This window comes from Schistocerca americana, chromosome 7 (assembly GCF_021461395.2).
Source record: "Schistocerca americana isolate TAMUIC-IGC-003095 chromosome 7, iqSchAmer2.1, whole genome shotgun sequence".
NCBI classification, from domain to species: domain Eukaryota; kingdom Metazoa; phylum Arthropoda; class Insecta; order Orthoptera; family Acrididae; genus Schistocerca; species Schistocerca americana.
In genome coordinates this window covers 44557079-44572091 of record NC_060125.1, presented here as the reverse complement: position 1 = coordinate 44572091, position 15013 = coordinate 44557079, and the positions used below count along the sequence as shown (strand labels likewise).

General features: G+C 47.7%; 30 non-coding genes across 30 annotated transcripts; all 30 read right to left on the bottom strand.

Moving 5' to 3' along the window:
* Window positions 1-4: 4 nt before the first annotated feature.
* Trnar-ucg lies at window positions 5-77 on the bottom strand. Its single transcript has one exon. It is a non-coding gene; the product is annotated as a tRNA-Arg (tRNA).
* A 545-nt stretch (window positions 78-622) lies between these two features.
* Window positions 623-694, bottom strand: Trnat-agu. The gene has a single exon. It is a non-coding gene; the product is annotated as a tRNA-Thr (tRNA).
* A 318-nt stretch (window positions 695-1012) lies between these two features.
* Trnak-cuu lies at window positions 1013-1085 on the bottom strand. The gene has a single exon. It is a non-coding gene; the product is annotated as a tRNA-Lys (tRNA).
* A 438-nt stretch (window positions 1086-1523) lies between these two features.
* Window positions 1524-1596, bottom strand: Trnar-ucg. Its single transcript has one exon. It is a non-coding gene; the product is annotated as a tRNA-Arg (tRNA).
* Window positions 1597-2138: 542 nt separating this feature from the next.
* Trnat-agu lies at window positions 2139-2210 on the bottom strand. Its single transcript has one exon. It is a non-coding gene; the product is annotated as a tRNA-Thr (tRNA).
* Window positions 2211-2528: 318 nt separating this feature from the next.
* On the bottom strand, window positions 2529-2601 carry Trnak-cuu. Its single transcript has one exon. It is a non-coding gene; the product is annotated as a tRNA-Lys (tRNA).
* Window positions 2602-3039: 438 nt separating this feature from the next.
* Window positions 3040-3112, bottom strand: Trnar-ucg. The gene has a single exon. It is a non-coding gene; the product is annotated as a tRNA-Arg (tRNA).
* A 545-nt stretch (window positions 3113-3657) lies between these two features.
* On the bottom strand, window positions 3658-3729 carry Trnat-agu. The gene has a single exon. It is a non-coding gene; the product is annotated as a tRNA-Thr (tRNA).
* A 318-nt stretch (window positions 3730-4047) lies between these two features.
* Window positions 4048-4120, bottom strand: Trnak-cuu. The gene has a single exon. It is a non-coding gene; the product is annotated as a tRNA-Lys (tRNA).
* Window positions 4121-4558: 438 nt separating this feature from the next.
* Window positions 4559-4631, bottom strand: Trnar-ucg. Its single transcript has one exon. It is a non-coding gene; the product is annotated as a tRNA-Arg (tRNA).
* Window positions 4632-5173: 542 nt separating this feature from the next.
* Trnat-agu lies at window positions 5174-5245 on the bottom strand. Its single transcript has one exon. It is a non-coding gene; the product is annotated as a tRNA-Thr (tRNA).
* Window positions 5246-5566: 321 nt separating this feature from the next.
* Trnak-cuu lies at window positions 5567-5639 on the bottom strand. Its single transcript has one exon. It is a non-coding gene; the product is annotated as a tRNA-Lys (tRNA).
* Window positions 5640-6077: 438 nt separating this feature from the next.
* Window positions 6078-6150, bottom strand: Trnar-ucg. Its single transcript has one exon. It is a non-coding gene; the product is annotated as a tRNA-Arg (tRNA).
* Window positions 6151-6695: 545 nt separating this feature from the next.
* Window positions 6696-6767, bottom strand: Trnat-agu. Its single transcript has one exon. It is a non-coding gene; the product is annotated as a tRNA-Thr (tRNA).
* A 318-nt stretch (window positions 6768-7085) lies between these two features.
* Window positions 7086-7158, bottom strand: Trnak-cuu. The gene has a single exon. It is a non-coding gene; the product is annotated as a tRNA-Lys (tRNA).
* A 438-nt stretch (window positions 7159-7596) lies between these two features.
* On the bottom strand, window positions 7597-7669 carry Trnar-ucg. Its single transcript has one exon. It is a non-coding gene; the product is annotated as a tRNA-Arg (tRNA).
* A 542-nt stretch (window positions 7670-8211) lies between these two features.
* Trnat-agu lies at window positions 8212-8283 on the bottom strand. Its single transcript has one exon. It is a non-coding gene; the product is annotated as a tRNA-Thr (tRNA).
* A 321-nt stretch (window positions 8284-8604) lies between these two features.
* Trnak-cuu lies at window positions 8605-8677 on the bottom strand. Its single transcript has one exon. It is a non-coding gene; the product is annotated as a tRNA-Lys (tRNA).
* A 438-nt stretch (window positions 8678-9115) lies between these two features.
* Window positions 9116-9188, bottom strand: Trnar-ucg. The gene has a single exon. It is a non-coding gene; the product is annotated as a tRNA-Arg (tRNA).
* A 542-nt stretch (window positions 9189-9730) lies between these two features.
* On the bottom strand, window positions 9731-9802 carry Trnat-agu. The gene has a single exon. It is a non-coding gene; the product is annotated as a tRNA-Thr (tRNA).
* A 321-nt stretch (window positions 9803-10123) lies between these two features.
* Window positions 10124-10196, bottom strand: Trnak-cuu. The gene has a single exon. It is a non-coding gene; the product is annotated as a tRNA-Lys (tRNA).
* Window positions 10197-10634: 438 nt separating this feature from the next.
* On the bottom strand, window positions 10635-10707 carry Trnar-ucg. Its single transcript has one exon. It is a non-coding gene; the product is annotated as a tRNA-Arg (tRNA).
* Window positions 10708-11249: 542 nt separating this feature from the next.
* On the bottom strand, window positions 11250-11321 carry Trnat-agu. The gene has a single exon. It is a non-coding gene; the product is annotated as a tRNA-Thr (tRNA).
* A 321-nt stretch (window positions 11322-11642) lies between these two features.
* On the bottom strand, window positions 11643-11715 carry Trnak-cuu. Its single transcript has one exon. It is a non-coding gene; the product is annotated as a tRNA-Lys (tRNA).
* A 438-nt stretch (window positions 11716-12153) lies between these two features.
* Trnar-ucg lies at window positions 12154-12226 on the bottom strand. The gene has a single exon. It is a non-coding gene; the product is annotated as a tRNA-Arg (tRNA).
* Window positions 12227-12768: 542 nt separating this feature from the next.
* On the bottom strand, window positions 12769-12840 carry Trnat-agu. Its single transcript has one exon. It is a non-coding gene; the product is annotated as a tRNA-Thr (tRNA).
* A 321-nt stretch (window positions 12841-13161) lies between these two features.
* Window positions 13162-13234, bottom strand: Trnak-cuu. Its single transcript has one exon. It is a non-coding gene; the product is annotated as a tRNA-Lys (tRNA).
* Window positions 13235-13672: 438 nt separating this feature from the next.
* Trnar-ucg lies at window positions 13673-13745 on the bottom strand. The gene has a single exon. It is a non-coding gene; the product is annotated as a tRNA-Arg (tRNA).
* Window positions 13746-14287: 542 nt separating this feature from the next.
* Trnat-agu lies at window positions 14288-14359 on the bottom strand. The gene has a single exon. It is a non-coding gene; the product is annotated as a tRNA-Thr (tRNA).
* Window positions 14360-14680: 321 nt separating this feature from the next.
* Window positions 14681-14753, bottom strand: Trnak-cuu. The gene has a single exon. It is a non-coding gene; the product is annotated as a tRNA-Lys (tRNA).
* Between the last annotated feature and the right edge of the window lie 260 nt (window positions 14754-15013).

Genomic DNA, 15013 nt, shown 5'->3' with positions numbered 1-15013 from the left:
AACTCGACGGTGACAGGATTCGAACCTGCAACCTTCGGATCCGAAGTCCGACGCCTTATCCATTAGGCCACACGGTCACTTTCACAGAATGCTTCCCCACACACACCTCATTTTCTTCATTTGTACGCTTGCCGGAATGAATTTCCCATCTTTGACGCAATTCTCCATCTCCAATTTCAGTACTAAAAAGGCGACGCTACTTCTTGCTGTGTCCCATCGCAAGTTACATTCAAGCCCTTATGACGCTGATCAAACAAGAGGTTGCAAATCAGCTTCAATCGCTTACTGCCATCTCAGTCGGTTGCAGAAGGTACCTCACCCTATGTCATACAATGTCGAGTTGCCGCTATTACCAAAGCGGCGGCGGCGCCGACGACGACGACGACAACCGCGAGGGTCTCTACCAGGGGTAGAAAATACATCACAAGAACTAAGTATTTCACGTCGGCATTCTCCGGAGACTGCCAAAAGCAGCAGTTTCTGGTGCCTACTTTAATAGCACCATTCGCACTATTCATTTGCGAGAGCATTTCTTAAATACCGCACCCATTCATAATTTTTTTTATCCTTGACCGCTTTTTTCGAAAGGGCTACGGTAGAAGGGGCTGTTACAAAATTCATTTGCCTCCTGTGAGGATCGAACTCACGACCTCTGGTTTACTAGACCAGCGCTCTGCCACTGAGCTAAGGAGGCGCCGCCTAGCGCACTTTTCGGGTACTTTATTCTTATCTACTAGTGAATCGGAGCCCTTCAGCTGGAAACGCACCGCATTAGCGACAATTATTTGTATTTAGTTAGCACAGCTGCTGCTTTCCTACACATCTCACACGATATCGATGTACGCCTAAAATTCCAAAACACATTTATTTCATTTCAGAGTTACTTTCAGCTTCAAAAACCATTCCTCTGATATTCATACGAAGCTAGGCATCGTTGTAACCCGTTACGTTCATTACGCAAGGCTCACGAGAGGGGCGCAGGTTGCATCCGCGTAGACACAAAATTTGGCGCCGCCCAGCGTGGGGCTCGAACCAACGACCCTGAGATTAAGAGTCTCATCCCCTACCGACTGAGCTAGCCGGGCTCCACACAACGCGTTACGAGCCATACAGTATTTATGCGACCTGCGACCATCTATGGAAGATCCTTTTGACTACAGCTTATTTCCTGCTGCCACAAATGAGCTACAATCCTATTCAATGAAACAAATTTTCCGAAACGCATCAAATCTACTTGAAATGATACGTGGCTATCAGCACCATTATACAACACACATGCTCGACTGTGGGCAGACGCCTGTGGCGTAGCTTTTGGGTCCTGAGTCAGACGCAGTAGTTCCAAAAAAACTCTCCTGATCGGCACTGTGCCGAAAGTTTCGCTACGCAACCCCTTTGCCTTGATTAAGCTCCAGGTAGACGCCGGTTTGCAGCCAGGAAGCGGACAGCAGCAACTTTCAACTAGTTTTGTAGTACTCAAACAACACAGTAAAACAGCATGCATCTTTTGCAGAACTGGAAAAACTCGACGGTGACAGGATTCGAACCTGCAACCTTCGGATCCGAAGTCCGACGCCTTATCCATTAGGCCACACGGTCACTGGCACAGAATGCTTCCCCACACACACCTCATTTTCTTCATTTGTACGCTTGCCGGAATGAATTTCCCATCTTTGACGCAATTCTCCATCTCCAATTTCAGTACTAAAAAGGCGACGCTACTTCTTGCTGTGTCCCATCGCAAGTTACATTCAAGCCCTTATGACGCTGATCAAACAAGAGGTTGCAAATCAGCTTCAATCGCTTACTGCCATCTCAGTCGGTTGCAGAAGGTACCTCACCCTATGTCATACAGTGTCGAGTTGCCGCTATTACCAAAGCGGCGGCGGCGCCGACGACGACGACAACCGCGAGGGTCTCTACCAGGGGTAGAAAATACATCACAAGAACTAAGTATTTCACGTCGGCATTCTCCGGAGACTGCCAAAAGCAGCAGTTTCTGGTGCCTACTTTAATAGCACCATTCGCACTATTCATTTGCGAGAGCATTTCTTAAATACCGCACCCATTCATAATTTTTTTTATCCTTGACCGCTTTTTTCGAAAGGGCTACGGTAGAAGGGGCTGTTACAAAATTCATTTGCCTCCTGTGAGGATCGAACTCACGACCTCTGGTTTACTAGACCAGCGCTCTGCCACTGAGCTAAGGAGGCGCCGCCTAGCGCACTTTTCGGGTACTTTATTCTTATCTACTAGTGAATCGGAGCCCTTCAGCTGGAAACGCACCGCATTAGCGACAATTATTTGTATTTAGTTAGCACAGCTGCTGCTTTCCTACACATCTCACACGATATCGATGTACGCCTAAAATTCCAAAACACATTTATTTCATTTCAGAGTTACTTTCAGCTTCAAAAACCATTCCTCTGATATTCATACGAAGCTAGGCATCGTTGTAACCCGTTACGTTCATTACGCAAGGCTCACGAGAGGGGCGCAGGTTGCATCCGCGTAGACACAAAATTTGGCGCCGCCCAGCGTGGGGCTCGAACCAACGACCCTGAGATTAAGAGTCTCATCCCCTACCGACTGAGCTAGCCGGGCTCCACACAACGCGTTACGAGCCATACAGTATTTATGCGACCTGCGACCATCTATGGAAGATCCTTTTGACTACAGCTTATTTCCTGCTGCCACAAATGAGCTACAATCCTATTCAATGAAACAAATTTTCCGAAACGCATCAAATCTACTTGAAATGATACGTGGCTATCAGCACCATTATACAACACACATGCTCGACTGTGGGCAGACGCCTGTGGCGTAGCTTTTGGGTCCTGAGTCAGACGCAGTAGTTCCAAAAAAACTCTCCTGATCGGCACTGTGCCGAAAGTTTCGCTACGCAACCCCTTTGCCTTGATTAAGCTCCAGGTAGACGCCGGTTTGCAGCCAGGAAGCGGACAGCAGCAACTTTCAACTAGTTTTGTAGTACTCAAACAACACAGTAAAACAGCATGCATCTTTTGCAGAACTGGAAAAACTCGACGGTGACAGGATTCGAACCTGCAACCTTCGGATCCGAAGTCCGACGCCTTATCCATTAGGCCACACGGTCACTTTCACAGAATGCTTCCCCACACACACCTCATTTTCTTCATTTGTACGCTTGCCGGAATGAATTTCCCATCTTTGACGCAATTCTCCATCTCCAATTTCAGTACTAAAAAGGCGACGCTACTTCTTGCTGTGTCCCATCGCAAGTTACATTCAAGCCCTTATGACGCTGATCAAACAAGAGGTTGCAAATCAGCTTCAATCGCTTACTGCCATCTCAGTCGGTTGCAGAAGGTACCTCACCCTATGTCATACAATGTCGAGTTGCCGCTATTACCAAAGCGGCGGCGGCGCCGACGACGACGACGACAACCGCGAGGGTCTCTACCAGGGGTAGAAAATACATCACAAGAACTAAGTATTTCACGTCGGCATTCTCCGGAGACTGCCAAAAGCAGCAGTTTCTGGTGCCTACTTTAATAGCACCATTCGCACTATTCATTTGCGAGAGCATTTCTTAAATACCGCACCCATTCATAATTTTTTTTATCCTTGACCGCTTTTTTCGAAAGGGCTACGGTAGAAGGGGCTGTTACAAAATTCATTTGCCTCCTGTGAGGATCGAACTCACGACCTCTGGTTTACTAGACCAGCGCTCTGCCACTGAGCTAAGGAGGCGCCGCCTAGCGCACTTTTCGGGTACTTTATTCTTATCTACTAGTGAATCGGAGCCCTTCAGCTGGAAACGCACCGCATTAGCGACAATTATTTGTATTTAGTTAGCACAGCTGCTGCTTTCCTACACATCTCACACGATATCGATGTACGCCTAAAATTCCAAAACACATTTATTTCATTTCAGAGTTACTTTCAGCTTCAAAAACCATTCCTCTGATATTCATACGAAGCTAGGCATCGTTGTAACCCGTTACGTTCATTACGCAAGGCTCACGAGAGGGGCGCAGGTTGCATCCGCGTAGACACAAAATTTGGCGCCGCCCAGCGTGGGGCTCGAACCAACGACCCTGAGATTAAGAGTCTCATCCCCTACCGACTGAGCTAGCCGGGCTCCACACAACGCGTTACGAGCCATACAGTATTTATGCGACCTGCGACCATCTATGGAAGATCCTTTTGACTACAGCTTATTTCCTGCTGCCACAAATGAGCTACAATCCTATTCAATGAAACAAATTTTCCGAAACGCATCAAATCTACTTGAAATGATACGTGGCTATCAGCACCATTATACAACACACATGCTCGACTGTGGGCAGACGCCTGTGGCGTAGCTTTTGGGTCCTGAGTCAGACGCAGTAGTTCCAAAAAAACTCTCCTGATCGGCACTGTGCCGAAAGTTTCGCTACGCAACCCCTTTGCCTTGATTAAGCTCCAGGTAGACGCCGGTTTGCAGCCAGGAAGCGGACAGCAGCAACTTTCAACTAGTTTTGTAGTACTCAAACAACACAGTAAAACAGCATGCATCTTTTGCAGAACTGGAAAAACTCGACGGTGACAGGATTCGAACCTGCAACCTTCGGATCCGAAGTCCGACGCCTTATCCATTAGGCCACACGGTCACTGGCACAGAATGCTTCCCCACACACACCTCATTTTCTTCATTTGTACGCTTGCCGGAATGAATTTCCCATCTTTGACGCAATTCTCCATCTCCAATTTCAGTACTAAAAAGGCGACGCTACTTCTTGCTGTGTCCCATCGCAAGTTACATTCAAGCCCTTATGACGCTGATCAAACAAGAGGTTGCAAATCAGCTTCAATCGCTTACTGCCATCTCAGTCGGTTGCAGAAGGTACCTCACCCTATGTCATACAATGTCGAGTTGCCGCTATTACCAAAGCGGCGGCGGCGCCGACGACGACGACAACCGCGAGGGTCTCTACCAGGGGTAGAAAATACATCACAAGAACTAAGTATTTCACGTCGGCATTCTCCGGAGACTGCCAAAAGCAGCAGTTTCTGGTGCCTACTTTAATAGCACCATTCGCACTATTCATTTGCGAGAGCATTTCTTAAATACCGCACCCATTCATAATTTTTTTTATCCTTGACCGCTTTTTTCGAAAGGGCTACGGTAGAAGGGGCTGTTACAAAATTCATTTGCCTCCTGTGAGGATCGAACTCACGACCTCTGGTTTACTAGACCAGCGCTCTGCCACTGAGCTAAGGAGGCGCCGCCTAGCGCACTTTTCGGGTACTTTATTCTTATGGACTAGTGAATCGGAGCCCTTCAGCTGGAAACGCACCGCATTAGCGACCATTATTTGTATTTAGTTAGCACAGCTGCTGCTTTCTTACACATCTCACACGATATCGATGTACGCCTAAAACTCCAAAACAACACATTTAATTCATTTCAGAGTTACTTTCAGCTTGAAAAACCATTCCTCTGATATTCATACGAAGCTAGGCATCGTCGTAACCCGTTACGTTCATTACGCAAGGCTCACGAGAGGGGCGCAGGTTGCATCCGCGTAGACACAAAATTTGGCGCCGCCCAGCGTGGGGCTCGAACCCACGACCCTGAGATTAAGAGTCTCATGCTCTACCGACTGAGCTAGCCGGGCTCCACACAACGCGTTACGAGCCATACAGTATTTATGCGACCTGCGACCATCTATGGAAGATCCTTTTGACTACAGCTTATTTCCTGCTGCCACAAATGAGCTACAATCCTATTCAATGAAACAAATTTTCCGAAACGCATCAAATCCACTTGAAATGATACGTGGCTATCAGCACCATTATACAACACACATGCTCGACTGTGCGCAGACGCCTGTGGCGTAGCTTTTGGGTCCTGAGTCAGACGCAGTAGTTCCAAAAAAACTCTCCTGATCGGCACTGTGCCGAAAGTTTCGCTACACAACCCCTTTGCCTTGATTAAGCTCCAGGTAGACGCCGGTTTGCAGCCAGGACGCGGACAGCAGCAACTTTCAACTAGTTTTGTAGTACTCAAACAACACAGTAAAACAGCATGCATCTTTTGCAGAACTGGAAAAACTCGACGGTGACAGGATTCGAACCTGCAACCTTCGGATCCGAAGTCCGACGCCTTATCCATTAGGCCACACGGTCACTTTCACAGAATGCTTCCCCACACACACCTCATTTTCTTCATTTGTACGCTTGCCGGAATGAATTTCCCATCTTTGACGCAATTCTCCATCTCCAATTTCAGTACTAAAAAGGCGACGCTACTTCTTGCTGTGTCCCATCGCAAGTTACATTCAAGCCCTCATGACGCTGATCAAACAAGAGGTTGCAAATCAGCTTCAATCGCTTACTGCCATCTCAGTCGGTTGCAGAAGGTACCTCACCCTATGTCATACAATGTCGAGTTGCCGCTATTACCAAAGCGGCGGCGGCGCCGACGACGACGACGACAACCGCGAGGGTCTCTACCAGGGGTAGAAAATACATCACAAGAACTAAGTATTTCACGTCGGCATTCTCCGGAGACTGCCAAAAGCAGCAGTTTCTGGTGCCTACTTTAATAGCACCATTCGCACTATTCATTTGCGAGAGCATTTCTTAAATACCGCACCCATTCATAATTTTTTTTATCCTTGACCGCTTTTTTCGAAAGGGCTACGGTAGAAGGGGCTGTTACAAAATTCATTTGCCTCCTGTGAGGATCGAACTCACGACCTCTGGTTTACTAGACCAGCGCTCTGCCACTGAGCTAAGGAGGCGCCGCCTAGCGCACTTTTCGGGTACTTTATTCTTATCTACTAGTGAATCGGAGCCCTTCAGCTGGAAACGCACCGCATTAGCGACAATTATTTGTATTTAGTTAGCACAGCTGCTGCTTTCCTACACATCTCACACGATATCGATGTACGCCTAAAATTCCAAAACACATTTATTTCATTTCAGAGTTACTTTCAGCTTCAAAAACCATTCCTCTGATATTCATACGAAGCTAGGCATCGTTGTAACCCGTTACGTTCATTACGCAAGGCTCACGAGAGGGGCGCAGGTTGCATCCGCGTAGACACAAAATTTGGCGCCGCCCAGCGTGGGGCTCGAACCAACGACCCTGAGATTAAGAGTCTCATCCCCTACCGACTGAGCTAGCCGGGCTCCACACAACGCGTTACGAGCCATACAGTATTTATGCGACCTGCGACCATCTATGGAAGATCCTTTTGACTACAGCTTATTTCCTGCTGCCACAAATGAGCTACAATCCTATTCAATGAAACAAATTTTCCGAAACGCATCAAATCTACTTGAAATGATACGTGGCTATCAGCACCATTATACAACACACATGCTCGACTGTGGGCAGACGCCTGTGGCGTAGCTTTTGGGTCCTGAGTCAGACGCAGTAGTTCCAAAAAAACTCTCCTGATCGGCACTGTGCCGAAAGTTTCGCTACGCAACCCCTTTGCCTTGATTAAGCTCCAGGTAGACGCCGGTTTGCAGCCAGGAAGCGGACAGCAGCAACTTTCAACTAGTTTTGTAGTACTCAAACAACACAGTAAAACAGCATGCATCTTTTGCAGAACTGGAAAAACTCGACGGTGACAGGATTCGAACCTGCAACCTTCGGATCCGAAGTCCGACGCCTTATCCATTAGGCCACACGGTCACTGGCACAGAATGCTTCCCCACACACACCTCATTTTCTTCATTTGTACGCTTGCCGGAATGAATTTCCCATCTTTGACGCAATTCTCCATCTCCAATTTCAGTACTAAAAAGGCGACGCTACTTCTTGCTGTGTCCCATCGCAAGTTACATTCAAGCCCTTATGACGCTGATCAAACAAGAGGTTGCAAATCAGCTTCAATCGCTTACTGCCATCTCAGTCGGTTGCAGAAGGTACCTCACCCTATGTCATACAATGTCGAGTTGCCGCTATTACCAAAGCGGCGGCGGCGCCGACGACGACGACAACCGCGAGGGTCTCTACCAGGGGTAGAAAATACATCACAAGAACTAAGTATTTCACGTCGGCATTCTCCGGAGACTGCCAAAAGCAGCAGTTTCTGGTGCCTACTTTAATAGCACCATTCGCACTATTCATTTGCGAGAGCATTTCTTAAATACCGCACCCATTCATAATTTTTTTTATCCTTGACCGCTTTTTTCGAAAGGGCTACGGTAGAAGGGGCTGTTACAAAATTCATTTGCCTCCTGTGAGGATCGAACTCACGACCTCTGGTTTACTAGACCAGCGCTCTGCCACTGAGCTAAGGAGGCGCCGCCTAGCGCACTTTTCGGGTACTTTATTCTTATGGACTAGTGAATCGGAGCCCTTCAGCTGGAAACGCACCGCATTAGCGACCATTATTTGTATTTAGTTAGCACAGCTGCTGCTTTCTTACACATCTCACACGATATCGATGTACGCCTAAAACTCCAAAACAACACATTTAATTCATTTCAGAGTTACTTTCAGCTTGAAAAACCATTCCTCTGATATTCATACGAAGCTAGGCATCGTCGTAACCCGTTACGTTCATTACGCAAGGCTCACGAGAGGGGCGCAGGTTGCATCCGCGTAGACACAAAATTTGGCGCCGCCCAGCGTGGGGCTCGAACCCACGACCCTGAGATTAAGAGTCTCATGCTCTACCGACTGAGCTAGCCGGGCTCCACACAACGCGTTACGAGCCATACAGTATTTATGCGACCTGCGACCATCTATGGAAGATCCTTTTGACTACAGCTTATTTCCTGCTGCCACAAATGAGCTACAATCCTATTCAATGAAACAAATTTTCCGAAACGCATCAAATCCACTTGAAATGATACGTGGCTATCAGCACCATTATACAACACACATGCTCGACTGTGCGCAGACGCCTGTGGCGTAGCTTTTGGGTCCTGAGTCAGACGCAGTAGTTCCAAAAAAACTCTCCTGATCGGCACTGTGCCGAAAGTTTCGCTACACAACCCCTTTGCCTTGATTAAGCTCCAGGTAGACGCCGGTTTGCAGCCAGGAAGCGGACAGCAGCAACTTTCAACTAGTTTTGTAGTACTCAAACAACACAGTAAAACAGCATGCATCTTTTGCAGAACTGGAAAAACTCGACCGTGACAGGATTCGAACCTGCAATCTTCGGATCCGAAGTCCGACGCCTTATCCATTAGGCCACACGGTCACTGGCGCAATATGCTTCCCCACACACACCTCATTTTCGCCATTTGTACGCTTGCCGGAATGAATTTCCCATCTTTGACGCAATTCTCCATCTCCAATTTCAGTACTAAAAAGGCGACGCTACTTCTTGCTGTGTCCCATCGCAAGTTACATTCAAGCCCTTATGACGCTGATCAAACAAGAGGTTGCAAATCAGCTTCAATCGCTTACTGCCATCTCAGTCGGTTGCAGAAGGTACCTCACCCTATGTCATACAATGGCGAGTTGCCGCTATTACCAAAGCGGCGGCGGCGCCGACGACGACGACAACCGCGAGGGTCTCTACCAGGGGTAGAAAATACATCACAAGAACTAAGTATTTCACGTCGGCATTCTCCGGAGACTGCCAAAAGCAGCAGTTTCTGGTGCCTACTTTAATAGCACCATTCGCACTATTCATTTGCGAGAGCACTTCTTTAATACCGCACCCATTCATAATTTTTTTTATCCTTGACCGCTTTTTTCGAAAGGGCTACGGTAGAAGGGGCTTTTACAAAATTCATTTGCCCCCTGTGAGGATCGAACTCACGACCTCTGGTTTACTAGACCAGCGCTCTGCCACTGAGCTAAGGAGGCGCCGCCTAGCGCACTTTTCGGGTACTTTATTCTTATCTACTAGTGAATCGGAGCCCTTCAGCTGGAAACGCACCGCATTAGCGACCATTATTTGTATTTAGTTAGCACAGCTGCTGCTTTCTTACACATCTCACACGATATCGATGTACGCCTAAAACTCCAAAACAACACATTTAATTCATTTCAGAGTTACTTTCAGCTTGAAAAACCATTCCTCTGATATTCATACGAAGCTAGGCATCGTCGTAACCCGTTACGTTCATTACGCAAGGCTCACGAGAGGGGCGCAGGTTGCATCCGCGTAGACACAAAATTTGGCGCCGCCCAGCGTGGGGCTCGAACCCACGACCCTGAGATTAAGAGTCTCATGCTCTACCGACTGAGCTAGCCGGGCTCCACACAACGCGTTACGAGCCATACAGTATTTATGCGACCTGCGACCATCTATGGAAGATCCTTTTGACTACAGCTTATTTCCTGCTGCCACAAATGAGCTACAATCCTATTCAATGAAACAAATTTTCCGAAACGCATCAAATCCACTTGAAATGATACGTGGCTATCAGCACCATTATACAACACACATGCTCGACTGTGCGCAGACGCCTGTGGCGTAGCTTTTGGGTCCTGAGTCAGACGCAGTAGTTCCAAAAAAACTCTCCTGATCGGCACTGTGCCGAAAGTTTCGCTACACAACCCCTTTGCCTTGATTAAGCTCCAGGTAGACGCCGGTTTGCAGCCAGGAAGCGGACAGCAGCAACTTTCAACTAGTTTTGTAGTACTCAAACAACACAGTAAAACAGCATGCATCTTTTGCAGAACTGGAAAAACTCGACCGTGACAGGATTCGAACCTGCAATCTTCGGATCCGAAGTCCGACGCCTTATCCATTAGGCCACACGGTCACTGGCGCAATATGCTTCCCCACACACACCTCATTTTCGCCATTTGTACGCTTGCCGGAATGAATTTCCCATCTTTGACGCAATTCTCCATCTCCAATTTCAGTACTAAAAAGGCGACGCTACTTCTTGCTGTGTCCCATCGCAAGTTACATTCAAGCCCTTATGACGCTGATCAAACAAGAGGTTGCAAATCAGCTTCAATCGCTTACTGCCATCTCAGTCGGTTGCAGAAGGTACCTCACCCTATGTCATACAATGGCGAGTTGCCGCTATTACCAAAGCGGCGGCGGCGCCGACGACGACGACAACCGCGAGGGTCTCTACCAGGGGTAGAAAATACATCACAAGAACTAAGTATTTCACGTCGGCATTCTCCGGAGACTGCCAAAAGCAGCAGTTTCTGGTGCCTACTTTAATAGCACCATTCGCACTATTCATTTGCGAGAGCACTTCTTTAATACCGCACCCATTCATAATTTTTTTTATCCTTGACCGCTTTTTTCGAAAGGGCTACGGTAGAAGGGGCTGTTACAAAATTCATTTGCCTCCTGTGAGGATCGAACTCACGACCTCTGGTTTACTAGACCAGCGCTCTGCCACTGAGCTGAGGAGGCGCCGCCTAGCGCATTTTTCGGGTACTTTATTCTTATGGACTAGTGAATCGGAGCCCTTCAGCTGGAAACGCACCGCATTAGCGACCATTATTTGTATTTAGTTAGCACAGCTGCTGCTTTCTTACACATCTCACACGATATCGATGTACGCCTAAAACTCCAAAACAACACATTTAATTCATTTCAGAGTTACTTTCAGCTTCAAAAACCATTCCTCTGATATTCATACGAAGCTAGGCATCGTCGTAACCCGTTACGTTCATTACGCAAGGCTCACGAGAGGGGCGCAGGTTGCATCCGCGTAGACACAAAATTTGGCGCCGCCCAGCGTGGGGCTCGAACCCACGACCCTGAGATTAAGAGTCTCATGCTCTACCGACTGAGCTAGCCGGGCTCCACACAACGCGTTACGAGCCATACAGTATTTATGCGACCTGCGACCATCTATGGAAGATCCTTTTGACTACAGCTTATTTCCTGCTGCCACAAATGAGCTACAATCCTATTCAATGAAACAAATTTTCCGAAACGCATCAAATCCACTTGAAATGATACGTGGCTATCAGCACCATTATACAACACACATGCTCGACTGTGCGCAGACGCCTGTGGCGTAGCTTTTGGGTCCTGAGTCAGACGCAGTAGTTCCAAAAAAACTCTCCTGATCGGCACTGTGCCGAAAGTTTCGCTACACAACCCCTTTGCCTTGATTAAGCTCCAGGTAGACGCCGGTTTGCAGCCAGGAAGCGGACAGCAGCAACTTTCAACTAGTTTTGTAGTACTCAAACAACACAGTAAAACAGCATGCATCTTTTGCAGAACTGGAAAAACTCGACCGTGACAGGATTCGAACCTGCAATCTTCGGATCCGAAGTCCGACGCCTTATCCATTAGGCCACACGGTCACTGGCGCAATATGCTTCCCCACACACACCTCATTTTCGCCATTTGTACGCTTGCCGGAATGAATTTCCCATCTTTGACGCAATTCTCCATCTCCAATTTCAGTACTAAAAAGGCGACGCTACTTCTTGCTGTGTCCCATCGCAAGTTACATTCAAGCCCTTATGACGCTGATCAAACAAGAGGTTGCAAATCAGCTTCAATCGCTTACTGCCATCTCAGTCGGTTGCAGAAGGTACCTCACCCTATGTCATACAATGGCGAGTTGCCGCTATTACCAAAGCGGCGGCGGCGCCGACGACGACGACAACCGCGAGGGTCTCTACCAGGGGTAGAAAATACATCACAAGAACTAAGTATTTCACGTCGGCATTCTCCGGAGACTGCCAAAAGCAGCAGTTTCTGGTGCCTACTTTAATAGCACCATTCGCACTATTCATTTGCGAGAGCACTTCTTTAATACCGCACCCATTCATAATTTTTTTTATCCTTGACCGCTTTTTTCGAAAGGGCTACGGTAGAAGGGGCTTTTACAAAATTCATTTGCCCCCTGTGAGGATCGAACTCACGACCTCTGGTTTACTAGACCAGCGCTCTGCCACTGAGCTAAGGAGGCGCCGCCTAGCGCACTTTTCGGGTACTTTATTCTTATCTACTAGTGAATCGGAGCCCTTCAGCTGGAAACGCACCGCATTAGCGACCATTATTTGTATTTAGTTAGCACAGCTGCTGCTTTCTTACACATCTCACACGATATCGATGTACGCCTAAAACTCCAAAACAACACATTTAATTCATTTCAGAGTTACTTTCAGCTTGAAAAACCATTCCTCTGATATTCATACGAAGCTAGGCATCGTCGTAACCCGTTACGTTCATTACGCAAGGCTCACGAGAGGGGCGCAGGTTGCATCCGCGTAGACACAAAATTTGGCGCCGCCCAGCGTGGGGCTCGAACCCACGACCCTGAGATTAAGAGTCTCATGCTCTACCGACTGAGCTAGCCGGGCTCCACACAACGCGTTACGAGCCATACAGTATTTATGCGACCTGCGACCATCTATGGAAGATCCTTTTGACTACAGCTTATTTCCTGCTGCCACAAATGAGCTACAATCCTATTCAATGAAACAAATTTTCCGAAACGCATCAAATCCACTTGAAATGATACGTGGCTATCAGCACCATTATACAACACACATGCTCGACTGTGCGCAGACGCCTGTGGCGTAGCTTTTGGGTCCTGAGTCAGACGCAGTAGTTCCAAAAAAACTCTCCTGATCGGCACTGTGCCGAAAGTTTCGCTACACAACCCCTTTGCCTTGATTAAGCTCCAGGTAGACGCCGGTTTGCAGCCAGGAAGCGGACAGCAGCAACTTTCAACTAGTTTTGTAGTACTCAAACAACACAGTAAAACAGCATGCATCTTTTGCAGAACTGGAAAAACTCGACCGTGACAGGATTCGAACCTGCAATCTTCGGATCCGAAGTCCGACGCCTTATCCATTAGGCCACACGGTCACTGGCGCAATATGCTTCCCCACACACACCTCATTTTCGCCATTTGTACGCTTGCCGGAATGAATTTCCCATCTTTGACGCAATTCTCCATCTCCAATTTCAGTACTAAAAAGGCGACGCTACTTCTTGCTGTGTCCCATCGCAAGTTACATTCAAGCCCTTATGACGCTGATCAAACAAGAGGTTGCAAATCAGCTTCAATCGCTTACTGCCATCTCAGTCGGTTGCAGAAGGTACCTCACCCTATGTCATACAATGGCGAGTTGCCGCTATTACCAAAGCGGCGGCGGCGCCGACGACGACGACAACCGCGAGGGTCTCTACCAGGGGTAGAAAATACATCACAAGAACTAAGTATTTCACGTCGGCATTCTCCGGAGACTGCCAAAAGCAGCAGTTTCTGGTGCCTACTTTAATAGCACCATTCGCACTATTCATTTGCGAGAGCACTTCTTTAATACCGCACCCATTCATAATTTTTTTTATCCTTGACCGCTTTTTTCGAAAGGGCTACGGTAGAAGGGGCTGTTACAAAATTCATTTGCCTCCTGTGAGGATCGAACTCACGACCTCTGGTTTACTAGACCAGCGCTCTGCCACTGAGCTGAGGAGGCGCCGCCTAGCGCATTTTTCGGGTACTTTATTCTTATGGACTAGTGAATCGGAGCCCTTCAGCTGGAAACGCACCGCATTAGCGACCATTATTTGTATTTAGTTAGCACAGCTGCTGCTTTCTTACACATCTCACACGATATCGATGTACGCCTAAAACTCCAAAACAACACATTTAATTCATTTCAGAGTTACTTTCAGCTTCAAAAACCATTCCTCTGATATTCATACGAAGCTAGGCATCGTCGTAACCCGTTACGTTCATTACGCAAGGCTCACGAGAGGGGCGCAGGTTGCATCCGCGTAGACACAAAATTTGGCGCCGCCCAGCGTGGGGCTCGAACCCACGACCCTGAGATTAAGAGTCTCATGCTCTACCGACTGAGCTAGCCGGGCTCCACACAACGCGTTACGAGCCATACAGTATTTATGCGACCTGCGACCATCTATGGAAGATCCTTTTGACTACAGCTTATTTCCTGCTGCCACAAATGAGCTACAATCCTATTCAATGAAACAAATTTTCCGAAACGCATCAAATCCACTTGAAATGATACGTGGCTATCAGCACCATTATACAACACACATGCTCGACTGTGCGCAGACGCCTGTGGCGTAGCTTTTGGGTCCTGAGTCAGACGCAGTAGTTCCAAAAA